Source organism: Triticum dicoccoides, chromosome 3A (genome assembly GCF_002162155.2).
Source record: "Triticum dicoccoides isolate Atlit2015 ecotype Zavitan chromosome 3A, WEW_v2.0, whole genome shotgun sequence".
Classification (NCBI taxonomy): Eukaryota; Viridiplantae; Streptophyta; class Magnoliopsida; order Poales; family Poaceae; genus Triticum; species Triticum dicoccoides.
In genome coordinates, this window is record NC_041384.1 from 169,260,006 (window position 1) to 169,284,050 (window position 24,045).

Below are 24,045 nucleotides of genomic sequence, written 5' to 3' on the forward strand. Positions count from 1 at the left end.
CTGCGCTATCACCTCATTTGTAGGACCAAGACGTTGGGTTAAGTGTGAAAATGCGTCTTCTGCGAGCACCCCCGCACTATGTGCGTGGGGGCTGAAGCCAACGACTGCCATCTTTCAGATTCTGTATATATATATATATATATATATATATATATATATATATATATATATATATATATATATATATATATATTAAAATAGCCGCACAGGAGGTGTTCCCAATACTTGGAGGCACAAGTATAAAAAAGGCCACTACAGTTTATCAAAATATTACTTTATAATTACATATGCTATCATAACATAGCATCTTTCGGGCACTGCGTCTCTATTACACGAGCGCCTTCAAGAACTTCCTGAAAATAGTGCTCGGAGGGTACTCGGCTTTTGTCCGAATCTCGGGACGCAACAACGGTGGTCTCCATCTCTTCCCAGTATGTCTTAACATGGGTAAGAGCCATCCTAGCGCCCTCTATGCATGCTGACCTCTTCATTGCATTTATACGTGGCACCGCGTCAAGGAATTGCTGCACCAAGCTGAAATAACTCTTCGGCTCCGACCTCCTAGGCCACAGATGACCCATAACGTACTTCATGGCGAGTCCGGACAATCTATTCAGTTCGGCCCATTGAGCCAGGCAATCGTCCACTGCCAGTGGACGCTCTGGATTGTGGAACTGTGACCAGAAAAGCTTTTCCACTTCGCGATCTTTTAGATCTCGAAAGTGCTCGGTCGCATCAGCAGCACTTGCTGCCAAATCCAGATAGGTGTCCTCCACACTCCACATCCGGTCCAACGGAGCAAACTTCGGATCACAAAACTTCCTCCACAGCATAAAGGGCTTTCCAGCCGCAATCTGTTCGGCCTGACGCAGCTCCTCCTTCGCAGCTCTCATCGCAGAGCGAGCGTCCTTGGCACCGGCAGCGGCCTTCTCTAAGTCCGTCTGTCTCGCCCGGTCTTCTTTCTCAAGAAGTTTGCAACGGTCTGCAACGCTCTTTAACTTCTCAGCCATCTCGGCCATCTCTTCTTTGCTTCGGTAGTGAGCAGCCTGTTCGGCTCTCAGCTCTTCAAGGGCCTTCTCGGCAGCCGCATCGCTTTTTCTGGCTTGCTCCTTAGCTCGGGCAAGTTCTGCCCTATTCTCCACGGCAGCCGTACCATCTGCATCAAGCACACACATTGTAAGACAATGTCATGAAGCTCCTCTTACCTAATGCCACCCCAAGAATTACATACCTTGAGCCTCATCAAGCCACTTGTTGACAAGCACGATGTCGGCCTCTGCCACGTCCAGTTGCCGCTTTAGTTCAGCCACATCATCAGTTCGGCTTGATTCCGGACACCTCGCCACCTACATTCAAAGGCGACATCTTAGACCTGGGATTATGATCCTCTGCGTGCCGTCATTTCTTGACAACGCGCTGAGTCTCAGGGGCTACTATCTACACAGGGCGCATCTTACTTATGTGCAACTGACAAAAGTGTACATTATCTAACGTACCTCAAAACCCGTCAGTAAGCTTTTGACGGCCTCATGCAATCCGCTTTCTGCGGATGAAATCCTTTCAATCACCGTGCCCATCAATGCACGATGCTCCTCTGAGATAGAAGCTCGCCCTAGCAGAATCTTTAGCTCCTCCGGCCAAACACCAGACGGTGCCGGACTTGTCCTATGGCCTCTTTCGAAGGCCGGACGCGGAGAGCCTTGGGGGGCCACATAGCTATCTTCCGCCCCTGCCAGATTCAGAGAAACCCTCCGCGACCACACCTCAGGGTCGCCCGCCTCGCTAGGCGGTACGGCAGGGGGAGGCGTCCCGCTCTCCATCATCTCCGGAAGAAGATCCCCCGAAGAAGAGCTCTGCTGAGAAGGGTTGAGGTCCGAGCTACAAGGTAAAATTTCGGTTAATCTTCTCAGATATAAATCAAGGATTTCTCTCATCCCTCAAAAGGAAAACCTCTGTCTACTTACGGCTCGCTGGAGGGCTGATCCCCTTGAGGGCGTAGTCTGGCCGAGGAACTCCCCGGCGTCGGACCCTCTGATGAGGATTTTCTCCCCTGTTTCGAGGCCATGGTTTTCGGGTCATCAGAAGCGGCTCTCTTATTCCCCTTAGGAGAGGAATTGTCGGTTCCTCCCTTCGGAGCAGCCTCCTTCGAGGAGGCCATAGCTTCCTTGTCCTCCCCCTCCAAAGGCATTATCTCCAGCATCCTGACCAGCATGGGATCTGGCCTGGTTTCAGGAAGGGGAGCCGGACACCTGATCAGCTTTGCCTTCGCTATCCACTCCTGTTTAAAAGGACGGCTCTTTTAGGGGCAAGTTTATAACAATTATACAGATAGAAGGTCCGGGCACAAGGTTGCTTACTTGAGTATCCGGGCGATTGCAGCTTAGGCCTGCGTCCTCGGTTAAATCGGGACACATCTCTTGTGATCCGAAGAACAGCCTATACATATCCACGGGCGTTGCGCCCATAAAATTCTGGAGAGCTCGCGGTCCCTCTGGATTAAACTCCCACAGGCGAAGGGGGTGACGTTTGCCGGGCAATATTCGGCGAATCAGCATGACCTGTGTCACCTTGACCAAACTGAGGTCTCCTTCCAAGATATCCTTAATTCGGCCCTGTAACAGGGGCACGTCTTCGGATAACCCCCAATCTAATCCTTTGTTGACCCATGACACTAGCCGTGATGAGGGACCCGAGCGAAAGGCAGGAGGCGCCGCCCACTTGGCGCTCCTAGGAGCGGTGATATAGAACCACTCTTGTTGCCACAAGCCGAGCTCCTCTTGAAAGGAGCCCTCGGGCCATGGAGCATCAGCATTCTTACTTATGACAGCGCCTCCTCACTCTGCGTGCCGTCCTTCGATCATCTTCGGCTCCACTCCAAAAGTCTTGAGCCATAATCCAAAGTGAGGAGTAACAGGGAGGAACGCTTCGCACACAATGATGAATGAGGAAATGTGGAGGATGGACTCCGGAGCTAAGTCATGAAATTCTAGCCCGTAATAAAACAGCAGCCCCCTCATGAAGGGATCCATCAGGAAGCCTAACCCCCGAAGGAAGTGAGACATGAACACTACGCTCTCACCGGGCTGGGGACTGGGAATAGCCTGCCTTTGAGCAGGCAACCTATGCGGAATTTCGGCGGTCAAGAACTTAGCCTCTCTCAACTTTAGCACGTCCTCCTCCGTGACGGAGGAGGGCATCCATCGGCCTTGAAGGTCGGAACCGGACATTGTCAAAGGTCCGAAGCGCCTGGAATCTAGAACCTAGGGTGTTGGAACTCGAGGCGACGGGCGAACTCGTTTGAAATTGGAAAAAGGAGTAAGGCCTTGGTCTCTTTATAAGAGGTTGAATACCAGGAGCCCTCCCCGTAACTGTTTGGGACTCACCTTTAATCGAGAAAACGTGCTAACGGGCATGATTGGGTTACCCACGTCCGTATTGATGAGAATCCCGTAAAAGGGGGGCACACGATCTCTGCTTTAACAAGACATGCCAAGGAAACCGCCTCACAAAATACGCTGAGGTGGAAAAGTAAAAACGATTCGAGTGAAGGACTTGGCTGTAGTGTGATGACGCACTGTGGAATACGTCAGCAGATTTGATTTGTGTTAATATTATTCTCTCTATGGTAATATGTGGAAGCTTATTTTGCAGATCCGGACACTACTCTTGGTGTTTACAATCTTCTATGAAGGACATGGAGGAGGAACCCGCCTTGCAAGGCCGAAGACAATTTGCGCGCCGGACTCGTCGTCATTGAAGCCTGGTTCAGGGGCTACTGAGGGAGTCCTGGATTAGGGGGTGTTCGGGTAGCCGGACTATACCTTCAGCCGGACTCCTGGACTATGAAGATACAAGATTTAAGACTTCGTCCCGTGTCCGGATGGGACTTTCCTTGGCGTGGAAGGCAAGCTTGGTGATGCGGATATTCAAGATCTCCTACCATTGTAACCGACTCTGTGTAACCCTAACCCTATCTGGTGTCTATATAAACCGGAGGGTTGTAGTCCGTAGGCAATCAACTCCATACACAACAATCATACCATAGGCTAGATTCTAGGGTTTAGCCTCCTTGATCTCATGGTAGATCTACTCTTGTACTACCCATATCATCAATATTAATCAAGCAGGAGTAGGGTATTACCTCCATCGAGAGGGCCCGAACCTGGGTAAAAACATCATGTCCCTTGGCTCCTGTTACCATCCGGCCTTGACGCACAGTTCGGGACCCCCTACCCGAGATCCGCCGGTTCGTGTCCCTTGTAGGTTCTAATGACGAGGACTTTGAAGATTTCTTCTTCTTCTTTGAGTCATCAGAACTGTAATCCTTCTACTTCTTCTTTGATCCATTTTCCCACTGAGGACAATCTTGAATGTAGTGTCCAGGCTTCTTGCATTTGTGGCAGAGTCTCTTCTTATAATCATGGGATCAGGAATCTGTTCTCAAGTCACCACTTCTTGAGGATTTACCAAAGTGACCACGTCTTGAGAACTTTTGGAACTTCCTAACGAGCATAGCTAGCTCCTGGCTCAGTTCTTCATGGTCACCAAGGCTGCTGTCAGAATCTTCACCATCAGATTCAGATACTGCCTTGGCCTTCAGAGCACATGATCTACCATAGCTTGGTCCAGAGATCTCTCTTCTCAGCAAGCTAGAACTCATGAGTGTTTAGTCTCTCGAGGATATCGGCGGGATCAAGTGACTTGTAGTCTCCATGTTCTTGTATCATCAATGCCAAGGTATCAAATGAGGAATCAAGCGATCTCAGCAATTTCTTCACTACCTCATGGTCGGTGATATCAGTGGCACCAAGTGCTTGAAGCTCATTTGAGATGTCAGTGAGGCGATCGAAGGTCTGCCGAACATTTTCATTGTCGAGTCTTTTGAAGTGGTTGAAGAGATTTTGAAGAACGTCAACTCGAGAGTCACGCCATGTTGAGACTCCCTCATTGACTTTGGACAGCATGTCCCAAATAAGCTTAGCTGTCTCCAAAGCACTCACTCTGCCATACTGCCCTTTTCTCAGATGGCCACATATGATATTCTTCGCTTGAGAGTCGAGTTGCTTGAATCTCTTCACATCAGCAGCGTTGATGGTGGGAGTGACAGAGGGAACACCATTCTCCACAACGTACCAGAGATCGTTATCAATTGCCTCAAGATGCATGCGCATCTTATTCTTCCAGTAGGGCTAGTCCGTCCCATCGAAGGTAGGACACCCAGCAGAAACCTTGATCATACCTGCGGTCGACATAACTAAAACTCCAGGCGGTTAAACCAAAATCACACAGAACAAGGGAGTACCTTGCTCTGATACCAATTGAAAGTGCGTTATATCGACTAGAGGGGGGCTGAATAGGCGATTTTTATGAATTCTTCACTGAGGAATTTGCAGGTGAGGAAATTCCTAAGTGAAGAAATACTTGCAGCGGAATAAGTACTCATAAGTAACCATAACAGAACATGAGCATGGTCTTCATTATGAAATGAAAAACAAGCACATCGTACTAAAAGCGTAAACACAGGATAACACAGGATGAAGACAAACAGACTGAAGAAATTGAACTGAGGAAGTTGAGAAAGTCTTCAGTCAAAGTCTTCAAACAGATATGAACAAGCTCACAACACAGAAATGAGGAAATGAAAGGGTTGAAGAAATGGAACCAGGTAGCTTGGTGAAGACAATGATTTGGTAGACCAGATCCAACTGTTGTGACAGATGTACGTCTGGTTAGGGCGGCTAGGTATTTGAACCTGAGCACACACAGTCCCGGACACCCAGTTCTGAACACGCAGTCCAGAACACTCAGTCCGCACCGTATTCCCCTTGAGCTAAGGTCACACAGACCTCGCCCAATTACTCGTGGTAAGTCTTCAGGTGACTTCCAAACCTTCACAGACTAGGTCACTCGGTGATCCACAATTTCCTCTTGGATGTTCTAGACCATGACGCCTAACTGTCTGGAAGATGCACAGTCTTAAAAGGTAACAAGTGTCAGATGCACACAGGATCAATCTCTTTAGTGATGCTCAATCACTTGGGGTTTGTAGGTGTTTGGGTTTGGGTTTTCCTCACTTGATGATTTTCTCTCAAAGTCCTTGGAGGATGGGATGCTCTCAAATGACAAGTGTCAGTTTCTCTCGGAGTAGCCAACCAGCTAGTGGTTGTAGGGGGCGGCTATTTATAGCCTAGGGAGCAGCCTGACATGATAAGACATAAATGCCCTTCAATGATATGACCGTTAGGTGGGTAGATATTTTGGGACAGCTCGCACATAACATAGCAACATTCGGAATTTTGAGTATCAAATTCCTCAGGGCTATCATGTTCCTCACTGTGTAGGCAATCCGCACTGGCGAATTCCTAACTCCTCAGTCAGAATAAATTGCTCAGAGACAAGAAGAACTTCGTCTCTGTCACTGAAGAAATTGACTGAGATGTATGAGATTTCCAATGGCTTCACTCGAAGGGATTGGTAGGTGTAGGATTTGAGTTGAGCACCACTTGGAAAATTTTCCTTAGTATTTCCTCGGCCCCCTTTAACAGTGCGGTGTTTCCTATGGCTCAAGAAACAGAAAATGAAACTACGAAAACAAAAGTCTTCACGCTTCATGTTCCTCGAATGAATACCAAGTCTTCAGGATTACACCAATTTCTTTATTTTCAAAGTCTTCAGAAAGTCTTCAGTCGAAGAACATCATTTTTAGGGGACAACTTTCTCTGTAAATATCAAACTCCTCATAGACTTATAGACCTGTATACACTCACAAACACATTATTCCCTTGACCTATAAGTCTTCAATACACCAAAATCACTAAGGGGCACTAGATGCACTTACAATCTCCCCCTTTTTGGTGATTGATGACAATATAGGTTAAGTTTTCAACGGGGATAAACATATGAAGTGTAAATACCGAAATTGAGGAATTTGATTGCAAGATATAGAAGAACTCCCCCTGACGATGTGCATAGTGAGGAATTTGCTTTTGAAGCAATGTACACTTGAAGAGTAGAATCATGGAGATCTCCCCCTATATCTTGTAATTCATACACGCATTTAACATATAATATGAAGAGTTTGAAATGCATGATGAAATATGGTGACTGATGTGATTCAACATGCTTGCATTAACATTAATGAGGAATAAGCATGTAGAAAAAAACTCATCAAAAGTATTAGACCACCATAGAGTTTAAGTTTACAACTCGATCGAATAAAGTCTCAGAAGAACGAGAGTTGTAACTTAGAAAAAAAACGCCCATATTAGTAGACCCGCTTGAAGACTAACTCAAATTTCTCCCCCTTTGTCATCGAATGACCAAAAGGATCAAAAATTAGTACTAACGCCCCTGAATAATATCAAGTTGATGGAGGAGCGCCAGCATTGTTGGGGTCGTTCATCGTTGTAGGGCCTGCCGCAGTGTCGTCCAAGTCTTCATACTCGTCGGTGTCGTGGGATGAAGAATAGGAGCTGGCCACCAAGGTAGGAACTTTGAACTTCTTGGATTTCTTAAGAGGAGGTGCAGACCAGTCAAAGTTATCCTTGAGACCCATTTGCTTCAGATCTTCTTCACCATACAGATGTGATAAGACAGCCCAGGTGCGACCGAAAACTTCATGGAGGTAGTAATGGTTTTTCTTCACTGCATTATGTGTAGCAGTCATGTTGTGAAGAATTGAACCAAACTGACGCTTAACCCATTTATGGTTGTGATCCACCTTCTGGTGAAGACTAAGAAGCAGCTCACGGTCAGTCATCACTCTTGGAGCTGTGGCTTGAGGAGTAGACTTGGGTGCATTTGCAGCAGAGTCATGAGTGGCAGAGTCATCATTGGTGGAATAAGATGCAGCTTTGCGAAACAGACCATCCAATGGACGAATGCCTTCATCAATGACAACAGGTGCCTTGCCATTTTCATCAGTTGAAGTAAAAGCCTGCTTGAGGACTTCAATCGGGGGCAGGTAGCTGAGGTGATTTCTGAAAATCAGCCTTGTAGTTGAGTGAAGACCTTGTTCTGAGGAATCTCATAATCCAAGGAGCATAAGGCTTCAACTCAAACGGAGAGAGTGCAACATTTGCCAGAGTCCTCATGGAGAAATCATAAAAATTGACAGGAATGCTATGAATGATGTTGAATAGCAGATTCTTCATGATGCCAACAACTTCCTCATTAGATGAGTCATGGCCTTTGATAGGACTCATTGTCCTCGTCAGAATGCGATAGACTATTATGGGCACATAGAGTAAGTCCTTTACGAGGAATTTGGTCCTTGGGGCTTGACCGGGCTGCAGAGGCTTCATTAACACTTGCATGTAATGAGCAGTGAGTTCAGGTTCTTGGGACAGGAAGCGAGCTCCTTCACTGGGTGGACTGATGGGCAGGGCATGAAGCAATTCAGAGGCCGGTGCCTTATAATGAGTATTATCGGTCATCCAGTCCAAGACCCAGGTGTTGATATCTTCATGATCACCGGTGATGTGTAGTGTCGCATAGAAATGAGGAATGAGCTCTTCATTCCAATCAACAATGTCAGAGCAAAAGTTGAGGAGGCATGCGTCATGAAGCACGCCGAGCACAGGAGAGAAGCAAGGCAATGATTCCATGTCCACGTGAGGAATATGCTCATGGTAGAAGATTTTGTCCTTGTTGAAAAGTAGTGAAGAATAGAAATTTGCCTGGCTGGCAGTCTAGAAGCGCTTCTTCCTAAGACGAGCAGAGTCATAGGGATTGTAGTCAGTGAAGAATACATGCTCGCCAAAGAAGTCATCAGCCTTGAATTTTTGCTTCTTCAAGAATGGATCCTTTGGCTTGGGGTGAGGAGTGTCAGTCAATTGCATCACAACCTCAGGGATCTCAATCTCAGGTTCCGCATGCCAAGGAATTTCAGGTTCTTCTTCAGTGGCAGCCTGGGACTTCAATTCTTCATTTACATTTTCATTAGCACTAGTGGCTGGAATTTCTTCATGGATAGACGGAGTTGCACGAGGTTCGTCAGATCCCATTTGTACTTCAGTAGCTACAGGGGACTGAGGAATTTGTTGAAGAGGTGTGAACAGAGGAGATTTGGGGTGCGGACATTCCCAAAAGTGATCATTCATCACTGGAGTAGTGCTTCCAATGTCCACATCTTCATCTTTTCTTCAACGCCGGCCTCTTCAGCAGTAAACTGAGGCATGGGCGAAGAGAAAATTGGTGTTGAATGGATTGCATCCACTTCAATTTCTTCATCTAGCTGTTCTGACGAAGCAGCTGAGGGAATGTCATCTTCTGATTCACTTGGCATCACATATTCTTCATCAAAAGGAACAAGGTCCTTTGATGGCATGGTTGAGATAGGAACATCATCAATTGGGTTGTCAAATGAGCTAGTCAATGGCTTCATCTTCTTCGGGGCTGAAGAACCTGATAAAGTTGATGCCTTCCTTTTCTTCACAGCTGCACGCTCTGTAGCCTTGGTCTTCTTCACATCTGATGCAGATGGAAGGATCGGAGTTGGTGTAGGCGCAGGAGGAGCAGAGGAATTTGGTTGAATTTCTTCATGCGCAACTGATGAAGTTGCCCTGACGTCTTCACTTTCTTCAGGCACAACACTAGTGGTTGCCCTGGCAATTTCTTCAGCGGCTGGAATGCAGTCATCGGCCCTGGAATTAACATTTTCTTCAGCAGCCTAAGTGTCATCAGCGATGCTGGCATTTTCTTTACTAGGCTGAGCAGATGCAGCAGCCTGAGGAATTTCTTGGTGCGATTGGGCAGCAATAGTGGAGGTGAAGTTGTCAGTGAGTCTCACAAAACGAACCTTGGCTCCCAGCCAATCAGCATGGTATGCGTCAAAGTCATCACTGAGCTTCTTGATCTCAGACTGCATATTGACGAGTTCTTCAGTTGTCACAGAGACAACATTTTTCTTCAGGAAGCGCTCCTTCTTGTACTGCGCTGTCTTGATCTGCCTGGCCTTTTCAAACTTCCATTTTCTTCTTGAATGAAGTGAGTCATCATATGACTTTGGCCAGGAGTCAACTTGAAATCAGGCATGGGAGTGTTGGGGTCCTTGTGCCAGAGATCAATGTAATCAAGGATCAACTTTGGATCCAAAATCAGAGGCACATTTGTGCCTTTGGCTCTAGCGGCCCTGACTTGTCTGTGTCTGATTATTTCAGCAAGTTCTTCATCATCAGCTTCATCTTCATCAGACTGTACTTGAAAAGTGACATGCTTCTTTTGGGGACTTGGTCGAGAGCCTCGTCGAGCAGTTGCCTCGGTCTTCAACAGAGTGGGACCAGTTGAAGAATGCAGTGGTGCTGAGGAACTAGCAGATGCTCCTGAGGAAATAGAGACTCCTGCTGTCCTTTGGCACGTGACGAGATGCGCAGGAGCAGAGGATTTGGTTGGAGAAGCTGAGGGCTTTGGCGGAGGAGCTGAGGACTTTGGAGCAGGAGCAGCATGAGGAGTTGGTCGTGAGGGCTTTGAAGAAACTGGTCGTGAGGGCATTGCTGAGGAACTTGGCCGTGAGGGCATTTGGGTAGAAGCACTTGGCTTATAAGCAGGCTTCTTTGGCATAGCCTTCTTGGGCTTACTTGCAGAGGCCTCAGCAGTGGCAGCAGCAGCAGAGTCTTCATTGAATTTCCTCACTACTTCTCTTTCTTATCTGGCCAACTTGGCCTGGCGCAAGGTTGCTTACTTGAGTATCCGGGCGATTGCAGCTTAGGCCTGCGTCCTCGGTTAAATCCGGACACATCTCTTGTGATCCGAAGAACAGTCTATACATCTCCGCGGGCGTTGCGCCCATAAAATTCTGGAGAGCTCGCGGTCCCTCTGGATTAAACTCCCACAGGTGAAGGGGGCGACGTTGAATACATCTTCGGCTCCACTCCAAAAGTCTTGATCCATAATCCAAAGTGAGGAGTAACACGGAGGAACGCTTCGCACACAACGATGAATGAGGAAATGTGGAGGATGGACTCCGGAGCTAAGTCATGAAATTCCAGCCCGTAATAAAATAGCAGCCCCCTCACAAAGGGATCCATCGGGAAGCCTAACCCCCAAAGGAAGTGAGACATGAACACTACACTCTCACCGGGCTGGGGACTAGGAATAGCCTGCCTTTGAGCAGACAACCTATGCGGAATTTCGGCGGTCAAGAACTTAGCCTCTCTCAACTTTAGCACGTCCTCCTCCGTGACGGAGGAGGGCATCCATCGGCCGTGAAGGTCGGAACCGGACATTGTCGAAGGTCCGAAGCGCCTGGAATCTGGAGCCTAGGGTGTTGGAACTCGAGGCAACGGGCGAACTCGTTTGAGATTGGTAAAAGGAGTAAGGCCTTGGTCTCTTTATAAGAGGTTGAATACGAGGAGCCTTCCCCGTAACCGTTTGGGACTCACCTTTAATCGAGAAAACAAGCTAACGGGCATGATTGGGTAACCCACATCCGTATTGATGAGAATCCCGTAAAAGGGGGGCACACGATCTTTGCTTTGACAAGACGTGCCAAGGAAACCGCCTTGCAAAACACGCTGAGGTGGAAAAGTGAAAACGATTCGAGTGAAGGACTTGGCCGTAGTGTGATGACGCACTGCGGAATACGTCGGCAGATTTGATTTGTGTCAATATTATTCTCTCTATGGCAATATGTGGAAACTTATTTTGCAGAGCCGGACACTACTCTTGGTGTTTACAATCTTCTATGAAGGATTTGGAGGAGGAACCCGCCTTGCAATGTCGAAGACAATTTGCGTGCCGGACTCGTCGTCATTGAAGCCTGGTTTAGGGGCTACTGAGGGAGTCCTGGATTAGGGGGTGTTCGGGTAGCCGGACTATACCTTCAGCCGAAATCCAGGACTATGAAGATATAAGATTGAAGACTTCGTCCCGTGTCCGGATGGGACTTTCCTTGGCGTGGAAGGCAAGCTTGGCGATGCGGATATTCAAGATCTCCTACCATTGTAACCGACTCTGTGTAACCCTAAACCTATCCGGTACCTATATAAAGCGGATGGGTTGTAGTCCGTAGGCAATCAACTCCATACACAACAATCAAACCATAGGCTAGCTTCTAGGGTTTAGCCTCCTTGATCTCGTGGTAGATCTACTCTTGTACTACCCATATCATCAATATTAATCAAGCAGGAGTAGGGTATTACCTCCATCGAGAGGGCCCGAACCTAGGTAAAAACATCGTGTCCCTTGTCTCCTGTTACCATCCGGCCTAGACGCATAGTTCGGGACCCCCTACCCGAGATCCACCGGTTTTGACACCGACAGTGGCCTTGTATACAAAAATGGAGGGAGTATAATTTGAAAGTACATTCAGATACAAACCAAACGATACAATTTTTGGTGACATGCATTCACATTTTGCTTGTCAAATACAGTACGTGGTCAAACTTTGACCCAAAATACGCGAAACAACAAAAAAATACTTCCAAGACCAGCGCCGCTCTTCCACTCTTCTCCTCTTAAACCACCACCACTCCTCTCCTGTTCCAATCTAAATGCAGCGCCGCTCCTCTCCTCTTCCATTTCAAAACCACCGCCCCTCCTCTCCTATTCCAGTCCAAAACCAGCGTCGCTCCTCTCCCGTTCTAATCCAAAACCAGCGCTATTCCTCTCCTCTTCCATTCAAAAACCACCGCTGGTGAGTGAAGGTGCTGTGGAGAAGTAGATCGATGGAGGAGTACAACCGATACGTGAGGATCGTAGACAGCGACCCTGTGAAGCTAGCTAGGATGTTGGAGATACAGTATTGGTTTGACAACAAGGACCAACTAGCAGTGACGGCGACATCCATGGCCAAATATCTGCAACAGAGCAAAAAGGCGGCGATACTCCCGGAGGGAGTCGCGCCGGAGTACATAGAGCTGCTCCTCTAGGCCATGGAGCAAACGGATTCACCGAATCCGATCGTGAGGGAGCGGTGGCGGGAGTATCGATCCCAGATGGAGCATCCACCAGAGATTGAAGGATCGAGCATCTACAGGGTGTCGTTTGTGACGGTGTCCTGCCAGAGAGAGCCGGTGGAGTCTTCGTTGACCGAACCCAACTGCAAGAGGAGAAAAGCAGTTGGCCCGACGACGCTTCCCCGCCATCGTCTCCCTCGCCGTTCACATCATCTCACGGGGCGGCTGCCTGCCGCCGAGGAATAGGAGGGGGCTGCCCCCCCCCCCCAGCCTAATAGTCGGGCAGGTTGTGAATTTTCCGGAGGAGCTTAGGGTTGTCAGTATTTGCAGGTTGTGAATTGTGTTTTGTGTTGTGTATTTTGAGAGTACTTTCAGATATGAATGTCTTTTGAATTTCAGATTTGCAGTATTGAGCATATAAAGTATTTTATGAATTCTAGAGATCTATTTTTAGCACTTAAAAATGTAGTTTCATAGGAGTATAAAAGTGCAGACAATGTGATTCTCATAGAAGAAACTGCAAGTTTCAGTTTCAGATAAGAAACTGCAAGTTCAGTTCAGATAAGAAACTGCAACTTTCAGAGGCAGAGCATTTATATTAACACGACCTTTTCAAACAGGGTTAACATCATGTTGGAAGTTTTATTCATGGTCGAAAATGGAACTACCAGCCAGTTAACATCATGCTGATCAACATTCATGCATAGCACATCTTCTTATGATGCACAGTCAAAATGCCCACACAACGTCGAGTGTGCGAAACACAGAGAAAACGAGGGACAAAGTTTTGGCAAGTGTTGGACGTGGTTTTGGGCTGCCCCGTCTAGGATTTCATTTTTAACATGCGCAGCCCAAGACCTCGGATGGGAGGTCCATAGGCCTGTTTGTATTTTCTTAGGGCCGTCATGTATCGACCGGCCTATGGACATCCCATCCGAGGTTTTATTTTTGGCAGCCCAATTTATGTATTTTTTTGAAGAAAACGCAGAGGTCTGTTCTATTTTTCTATATAAGAATAGGAACGCCAGGTCCAATTTATGTTTCCCTTCTAACTATATTATATATATTTAAATTATTTTATATGTTGACTGTTTAGTTCACATACTCCCTCCTTTTCGGTTTATAGGGCTTATCTCAAAATTTTAGTTTTTCCATTTTATAAGTCTCAATTTGGTTGTTTTCCATCACATGTTCAGATTCCAAGGTGCATTAAATCATTGCATGCAAGTATTAAGAGAAAATTGAACAATGGATGTACTTTATGCATGCATGCATTGCAATTTATGCATTGATAAACATAATTTTTTGAGGAAAACAAGTGCATTAATTAGGTGCTTTTGCAAACTACAAAAAGTATTCCACCATTCATCATCTACCTTGGTTGGTGAGATTTTTGAATTGAGCCCTATAAACCGAAAAGGAGGGAGTAATTGGCAAATAGATCTCGCCGCCACCCCCCGCCTCCTGACTCCAGGCGTTCCTGCCCCCCTCAGCAAGTCCGCTCGCACGCCCCATGGAGTCGCCGGCCGTATCCACGAGGGAATGGCTGGAAGACAGACAGATGTACAAGATGCATCTCCCGCATGTCTACAAAGCCTTCCGGCGGATGCTCCAGCCGCTCGACTCCGTTGTGCCGGCGGTGCTGCGGGAGACTCGAGGGAGGAGATGGAGGGAGCGGGCGATGCGGATCCGTGACGACGCTCTCTCCTGGACCCAGTGCACGCGCGAATGGGGGGAAGCAGAGGAGGAAGCTGCGAGGGAGGAAGCTGAGGAGGGACCGATTCCGTTCTCTCACTCGCGCAAGTATGCTCAGATGTGCAAGGATCATGTGGATTGGGAGCTGCTGAATCTAGCCTTGCGGGTCTACTTTGAAGGAGATTTCTCAGAGAAGCACAGGATGCCCCACCCCAGTGAGCCGCCGATTGCGTTCATTCGATGGGCGAAAGGAGAAGTGAATTCAGGAGATCCACGTTGTGCTGCGAGATGGGAATGCTTGACTGGACTCATGCCCACCAGCACGCCACTGGAGCCGGAGCAGGTGGATCCCCTACCTTACCTCTCCCCCAAACCTGCAGAAGATTGAAATTAGGCTTGCAATCTGCTTCACTTGAGCTGTCTGGTGGTTATTTCTGCTTCCTGAGAGACAACATCTGGCTGGAGGATGAGAAGGAACCAGGAACTCCGATGAATTTCCCCTATCACAATGGGGGGAGCGTCGGTTGGGCAGTGGTACGGCCCACCTCCGCCCCAAATGGGGCACAATCTAGGCAGGCTCCTGTAATTGCCCAAGATCAATCTGCTGGTGGTTCTGACTCTCAGATCAGTGGGAAATCTCAAGGCAAGAATGAGCAAAAGAAGAGATAGGACATCCAGAAAACTGCTCCTGCCCCTGCTTCGGGCCATATGGCATACTCTGAGGTGATCTGCTACAACTGTGGGGAACTAGGGCATCATTTGGATAAATGTGTCAAGCCCAAGAGTTGTTTTATCTGCAAAATGGTTATCCATAAAGTTGAGAATTACCCTGTCAGAAGGAAAACCCACAGTTCTGCTAGATATGTTGGAAGTGCTACTCCAGGATTATGTCCACCATTGAAAGAATTTTCTGTGACACATAATTAGATAGTTTCTTTCCCCTTTCTAGTTGTAGAGCTCTGCCCAGATGTGGTAGTGACCACACTCCTTTGCTCTGGGACTCTGGTCTTAACCAAACTCCAAAGAGCAATAGTTTTAAATTTGAAAAGTGGTGGTTTCTTAGAGAAGATTTTACTGAGCTAGTCAGGAAAATCTGGAATGAGCCTACTGGGAGCAGCTGCCCCCTAGAAAATTGGCAGATCAAAATCAGGAGATTTAGAAGAACTACCAAAGGGTGGAACTCCAATGAGGAAGCTAATCTTAGAAGATACAAAAGGCTTCTCCTCCTTGAGTTTGATTCTCTAGATATTAAGGCAGAAACCACTTACCTCTCTGAGGCTGAGACTAATAGATTAAACTTTGTCCACGGAGAGCTCAAGAAAATTTGGCTTCAAGAAGAAATCAAAGCCAAACAAAGGTCTAGAGATAGGAACATTAAGGAGGGTGATAGAAATACTGCTTACTTCCATGCAGTAGCTAACCAGAGGAGGAGGAAACCCCTCATTCACTCCCTTGATGGCCCTAATGGCCCTATTACTGAGGTAGATGAGATGCTGAAAGTGGCTAGTGACTTCTACAAAGACCTGTTTAAGAAATAAAACCCTTCTGGGTTCTCTCTACAAAACAATTTTTTCCATGCTTCTGAAAAAGTCTCTCCTGCTGAAAATGAGCTGCTAGAAGCCCTTTTTCAGAGACAGAGGTGAAGGAAGCCATTTTTAGCTCTTATCCTAATGGGGCTCCTGGTCCTGATGGGATTCCCTTCTTGTTTTACCAGCATTTTTGGGACTTGGTGAAAAATGATCTCTTAGTCTTTTCCAATCCTTTCATAGAGGAGAGTTGGATCCAGCAACTTACTCAAGGGGGGTCTGTTGGGGTCAAGTTAAATAACTGTGAAAGTGATTTTTTTCCTTGCTGGTAAAGGCCTTAGGAAAGGTGACCCCATCTCCCCGCTTTTGTTTAATTTAGTAGTGGACGTTCTTACTAAATGCTGAGCAAAGCTGCTGATCATAGTCTGATTGCAGGGCTCTGTCCTGAGGTCTGCCCTGGTGGCATCATCTACCTTCAATATGCAGATGATACCATCCTTTTCTTAGACAATGACTCCACACATGCTAGCAATCTGAAAACTGTTCTAACCTGGTTTGAACAAGTCTCAGGCATGAGAATCAACTACTCTAAAAGTGAACTCATCCCTATCAACATGGATGATCAGGAGTTAGCTGACTTCCTCTCTATTCTAGTCTGTAATAAAGGTAACTTCCCCATTAAGTACCTAGGTATCCCTCTCCACTATGATAAACTGAGGAGAGAGGATATCCAACCCTTCTGGATAAAATCATTAAAAGGATTGCTGGCTGGAGGGGCAAACTTCTCTCTTACAGAGGTAGATTTATCCTCATACAAGCTTGTTTGGCTAGCATTCCAGTGTATCTACTCTCCTTCTTCAAGTTCCCTAAATGGGCAGTGAACCTCATCAATTCTCAGATGTCTCATTGCTTGTGGAATGATTTTGAGGGAAATAGGAAGCTACACCTTGCTAATTGGGCCCTAGTCTCTATGAAAAAAGATTTTGGAGGCCTAGCCATACCTAACCTCCAAGAAATTAACATCTATCTTCTAGGGTCTTGGATTAAAAGATTCTATGAGGAAGACCTGAAACCCTGGAAGCTTCTTATTGCCCATAAATACCTAGGAAATAAACCTAATATTTTTGTCCCTTCCTCCAACCTAAGACCTCTAGATTATGGAAAGGATTAAAATCTATTATGCATGCTCTGAAATTTGGCTACAGATGGAACATAGGGGATGGGAGCAGAACCAGGTTCTGGGAAGATACTTGGTTTGGCACATCCCCCCTAGAAGTCCAATTTTGGCCTATTTACTCTGTCCGCAATGAGCTTAACAAAAGTGTCAATGAAGTTTGGGACGGTCAATGCCTAAAACTCTCTTTTAGAAGGAACTTTAGTGATAGTCTCATGGAATAATGGTTCCACTTGGAGGAAATTGCCAAAAGCATTACCTTTACTGCCGAGCGGGATGCCCTGATTTGGCAGCTGGACAATAAGGGGAAGTATTCCTCCAGCTCCCTCTATCATGTTATCAACTTTAGATGGGTTCAACCCGTGTTTATCCCTGCTGTCTGGAAATTGAGAGTTCCCCCTAAAATTCATGTATTTCTCTAGCTTCTCTCCAAAAACAAATTGATGACTAGGGACAACCTTAGGAAGAGACACATTATCAAACCCCTTGATTGTGTTTACTGCTTGGAACAAGAGTCTTGTTCTCACCTATTTTTTGAATGTATAGATGCTAAACATCTCTGGGCCCACATTGAGGAATATTTCTCTAGTCAGATTGGCTCATCCTTCGAATTTGTTGCCAGATTCTGGATTGCTACCAAAAAGTGCTCAGTTTTAAACACTGTTAGCTCAGCTGTCCTTTGGTGCCTCTGGAAATATAGAAATGCTATGATTTTCAGTAACACCTCCTGGATTTCCATTCCGCAGGTCTTGAGGTCGATCAGGAACATGGTGAGGAACTGGGCAATTCTCTCCTCCGGATCGGACAAGGACAAGTTGACGAGCTTCGTGGAAACCCTAACAAGATCCCTCCAGAAACCGTTGGCGATCACTTGTGGCTGAACAAGGCTCGACCTGCTCTGGGGCTGGACCCGTGGGCTCGTCTCAAGATCTCTGATGAAGATGATGGGCACCTGGCGCCAAAAAAGAGGGACATTCACCATGCTACGCCTTCCAGCTCGGTGTCTCCGCTTGCTTACTGGTCGTCGCAGGCTGACACGGCCCCTCGGCTGAAGACCATGAAGGCTTCGCTGGACCCTCCTTGTGTCATTTGAGTGCTCTATCCTCTCTGACTTTGGCACCACTCGGGTGATTTGTGTTAGTCGGAGAACTTGTTCATCCACCCCCCCTAGTTTGTAGCTTTTCTACCTTTGCTTTCGGACTGCTCTTTGAGCTGCTGTATCAGAATATGTTGTGGTTTCGTTCTCAGCAATGGAACCGGGGAGATGCTCCCTGTTTTTCTAAAAAAAAATATTTTATATGTTATTATATATTATTTTTATTGTCATCATATATTTAACAGATACTTACATATGTAAGAAAACAATATCGCACATCTTATTAACTTATAAAAATAATTTCTTAACAAATAAAATCCTGGATTGTTTTGGCACGAAAATCCTGGTGATTGTGTACAAAAGCTTGGTAAGATTTAAGGACGAATGTAATAATATCACTTATTATTTAAATATATTTATAACAAAATGCTCAGCCCCTTTTTATTTTTTGATAACATTGCTGGCCCAACCCAACATTATAATTAGAATCAGCCCAGCAAAATCGTGTATTTTGAGAAAGTGCAAATGGCCTGTAATTTTTTAGGAAATAAAATAAACGGGCCGCATGGACGCTACATTATTTGTTCACCCAGCCCAGCTAATGGCTGTAATTCAAAAAAAAGATCAAATTGACTGTAAATTCTACCACGCGAAAAAAAGACTGTAAATTCTGAAAAAATGGGTTGAATACGTGCCACATTTTTGGAGGCTGAAATGTGGGCCAATAGTTCGAAGCCAATGCAAGTTGTTGTCAATTTAGTCAACAATTGATTTTGACATGTTAGCCGTTGGATTTACATCCAACGACCGGCGTCCATCTTCAATCTCTCGTCTTCTTCCTCCAGCACCGTCGGGACCACCTCCCACCTCCTGCTGCTAGCAGCTCTGCTTAGCACGCTTCGCTATGAAGCGCTACTCCACCGTTGGCCAGGCCATCCCTCCACCCCTCCACACCTCCTGTTCTTCTCCACCGACTGCCGAACCACAGAGCACTAGAACCAGTTAACCCTCGTATACCTCTCTGTCTGTGACTCTACTCCCGCATCTTCCCATCTCCGGCTCGTTGCTATCCGGGGCCTCGCCGTCGTCCACCACCTTGGATGCGCTCGGCGCGGCGTGGTCAACATGGTCAATGAACAACACCATCGGAAGTAGACTATGCGTGGACAGGCTGATAGCTGGGTCCATGGCCGCACACAAGGAAATGCCTCCTTATTATGCACAAAATAATGATTCCTCCACCTGACATCTGGGACCCACCGAAAGGGCCTCTGTATTTCACGAAATAAAGTGCCCCCCGCTGACATGTCAGACCCACCAGCTATCTTCGCACGCAAGGAAGTGCCTCCTTATTACTCACAAAAAATGAATATTCCCCCAGCCAGCTGGAACCCAGCATAGTGGGAGGCTGACTTGTGGGCCTACCAAGTTGACGGGGCCGGAGGGCTTTGTCAACTTAGTCAATATGAACAATTCTAGCTCCTATTACCATACGATGTTCATCCAACGGCCGTAGTGCTTCTTCAACCTCTGGTCTTCTTGCTCCAGCCGCCCAAACCAGCGCCGGTCATGCCGCGTGCTCCTGCCTCCCGTGGCCGGCTGTGATGCCGCGGAGGCCTCACCGCCCCCTACTACTCCCACCACTGGCCAGGCCATCCCTCTACTCACCTGCACCCCCTGTTATTCTGCGGCGACAGCAGCCTCACACCGTAGCCGAACCAGTGAACCCTCGTACTCCTCTTCGCGTGGGCATCCACTATTGCGTCTTCCCCGGCTCCGAGTCGTCCCCTTCCTAGTCCTCGCCGTCGTCCACCGCCCTAGTGCTCTCGGCGCGGCATGGTCAACGTGGTCAACGACCGACTTCCATTGGAAGAGTACTGTACGTGGAGAGGCTGACAGCTGGGTCCACGGCAGCAGCAAGGAAGTGCCTCCTTATTACGCGGAAAATAATTATTACTCCACCTGACAGCGGGGACCCACCGGATGGGCCACCAGTATTTTGAGAAAAAAATTGTTTCCCCTTGACTGCTGGGACCCAGCGGACGGGCCACCGTATTTTGTGAACAAAATGTTCCCCCGCTATCAGCTCGGACCCACCGGAAGTGCCTCCTTATTACGCACAAAAAATGAATACTCCCCCGTCTAGCTGGGACCCACCTTGCTGGGAGGCTGACTTGTGGGCCTACTAAGTTGACGGGGACGAAGGGCTTTGTCAACTTAGTCAATATGAACGATTCTAGCTCAAGTGACAGTACGTTGTCCATCCAATGGCCGTAGTGCTTCTTCAACCTCTGGTCTTCTTGCTCCAGCCGACCAAAGCAGCGCCGGTCGTGTCGCATGCTCCTGCCTCCCGTGGTCGGCTGTGCTGCCGCAGAGGCCTCCCACCCCCTACTATTCCCACCGCTGGCCAGGCCCTGCAGCGACGGCAGCCTCACCCCGCAGCCGAACCAGTGAACCCTCGTAGTCCTCTCCGCACAGGCTTCCACTGCCGCGTCGTCCCCTTCCTAGGCCTCGCCATCATCCACCACCGTGGTGCTCTCCGCATGGCGTGGTCAACGTGGTCAAGAAACGACTTCCATCGGAAGAGTACTGTATGTGGAGAGGCTGACAGCTGGGTCCACGGGCACAGCCCAGTTTTTTTGTGATTTGCCAAGTAAGTCGCTTTGTCAGGCCTGTTGGGCTGCAAATCTTTCAAGACGAGGAGAGCTTTCATTCGGCTGGCCGAGAAAATGGCCCATCAGTAATGAGAAATGGGTTGTACATTTTTAAAACACATCAAACCGGCAATTAGTTTCAAATATCTTTTTTTCATTTCAAGATTTTAAATTACATAAATTTTTATGCGTGGAGAATTTGTTGGTTTTTATATTGATATACATTTATTTTTAAAATTAGTTTGAATGTGGGTCAAAATTTTGGGATTAAAAACAGTTCGAACCGCACCGAAATATGCAAAATTTCGTATAATTTTTTAACCGTTGCCACAATATGGGCTATAATGCTAACAAAAAGAATATGGGCTCCAAAAAAACCTTAAGAATTAGCAAATGGGCTGTAAATTATTAGAAATAATGGCAGATGGGTTGTATGCTGTTTTCCACACATTTGAGGCTTTCCTAAAAAAAGGTTGACGCACAAGCACTGACTGTTGGATGTCCATCCAATGGCCGTCGTGCTTCTTCAATCTCTGCTCTTCCTGCTCCAGCTGCTCAAACAAGCGCCGGCGGGACTGCCTGCTCCCTCCTCCTCGCGGTCGGCTGTGCTGCCGCGCAGGCCTCACCGCCCGACCTTACTCCCGTCGCCGGCCTAGCCATCCCTCTACTCACCCACACCTGCTGTTATTCTCCGGCGACGGCAGACGAACCAGTAAACCCTCGTACAGTCGTACTCCCCTCCGCGTGGGAAACAACTGCCGAGTCTTCCTTGCCTCCGTGTCGTCCCCTTACTAAGCCTCGCCGTCGTCCACTGCCCTGGTGCTCTCGGTGCGGCGTGGTCAACGTGGTCAAGGAACGACTTCCATCGGATGTGGACTGTACGTGGAGAGGCTGACAGCTGGATCCACGGGCGCAGCAAGGAAGTGCCTCCTTATTACACGGAAAATAATGATTCCTCCACCTGATAGCTGGGACCCACCGGACGGGCCACTGTATTTCATGAAAAAAACATTTCCCCCTGACTGCTGGGACCCACCAGCTACATCTTCGCACGCAAGGAAGTGCGTCCGGGCAAAAAAAACAATTCGCCCCCTGACTGTTGGGACCGACCAGCTACATCTTCGCAGGCAAGGAAGTGCCTGACAGTCGGGACCCACCTGGTCGAAGCGTACGTAGCGTTGTCATTCTGGTCGCGAACGTGTATGTACATACTGGTCGATGTAGAGGCGCGCATGTGTCATAGTAGAGGCGCGCACATAGCACTTACATGTACGTACAGCGGCCAGGGTGCAAGAAAGCAAATACGGCTACGTATGTGTACATACGGGCAGGGTCTCGAACGCCTACTCGCGCATATGTACGGCCAGGGCTCGTGTACATGGCTGGGTCGGAACAGAGAAACAGCGTCGTCGTCATGTTCATGGGGAGGCAACGGAATGCGCCGTGTTCATGGGGAGGCAACGGAATGCGTCGTGTTCATGGGGAGGCAACAAAATGCGTCGTGTTCATCGGGAGGGCTTGGACGGAACATGCGATGGAAACGAGGCCTGGCGTACCGCAGAACAGAGGAAACGGCCTTGTGTTCGATCGACCACGATCGAAACGGGATCCTGTTCATCGGGAGGGGTCTGGCGTACAGCAAAACGGAGAAACGGACCTCCTACGGTCGAAACGGGGGTCCTGTTGATCGGGAGGGGTGTGGCGTACCGCAAAACAGAGGAAACAGACTTGTGTTGGAGCGCTACGGTCGAAACAGGGGTCCTATTCATCGGGAGGGGTGTGGCGTACTGCAAAACGGGACTCCACGGGATAATGTTCATCTCCACCGTCGACCTCCTCCAGCCTCCACGGGCTCCTGTTCATCCAGCCTCCACCGCGCGCTACTCCACCGGCTACTGTTCAACCACCCCTCCACCGTCTACTATTCATCCAGCCCTCCACACCACGGGGTCCTGTTCAACCACCCCTCGACGGGCACCCCTCCACTGTCTACTGTTCATCCAGCCCTCCACACCACGGTGTCCTGTTCAACCACCCCTCCACCGTCTACTGTTCATCCAGCCCTCCACACCACGGGGTCATGTTCATCCACCCCTCCACGGGCACCCCTCCACCGTCTACTGTTTATCCAACCCTCCACCAAACCACGGGGTCCTTTTCATCTAGAGGCAACTCCACCGCTCACTGTTCATCCAAACCCCACCGCAACGCTCACTGTTCATCCCATCGATTGGCTTCAGTTAGCAGCAGTAGCGAAGGAATCGCTCGATCGGGTTCAGTTAACAGTCATCGATCGATCGCTCGGGTTCAGTAACGCGTAGCCTGCAGTGCAATCGCTCGGGTTCAGTTAGAGCCCAACACCTCGCTCGGGTTCAGTTAGAGCCAACGCCTCGCACACACGCGCATACGTGTACGAGAGAAACACGCATTGCTCGGCCCCCGGCCTCCCACCATAACCGGGAACTCCCCGAAATTTTCCTCCCCCTCGCTTCTACCACGGTTTTTTCCGTCGTGGACGGCCCAAAGAATGTCATGCAGCTGCGTCTCCGACCCGCCTAGGACGAAAAGCCCATTTTCTGTCATGATTTTGTGTCATAGAAGTAGGAGCCCACCACATCTATGATGATACCGGGTTTTGTCACAATTATCGTCATAGAAGTGTCATATGTATGACAGAAAAAAAATTGTTCGGCCCAAAATGTCACGGATGTGTCTTTTTTTCTGTAGTGCCCCTCCATGGTTTACTCCTCCGGTCATATTGTCATACTGCTTAGGCGAAGCCCTGCGCGGATCAGATCATCATCACCGTCACCACGCCGTCGTGCCGACGAAACTCTCCCTTCACACTTTGGTAGATCAAGAGTTCGAGGGACGTCATCGAGCTGAACGTGTGTTGAACCAGAAGGTGCCATATGTTCAGTGTTGGATCGCGAAGACGTTCGACTACATCAACCGCGTTAACCTAACGCTTCCACTTTCAGTCTACGAGGGTACGTGGACACAC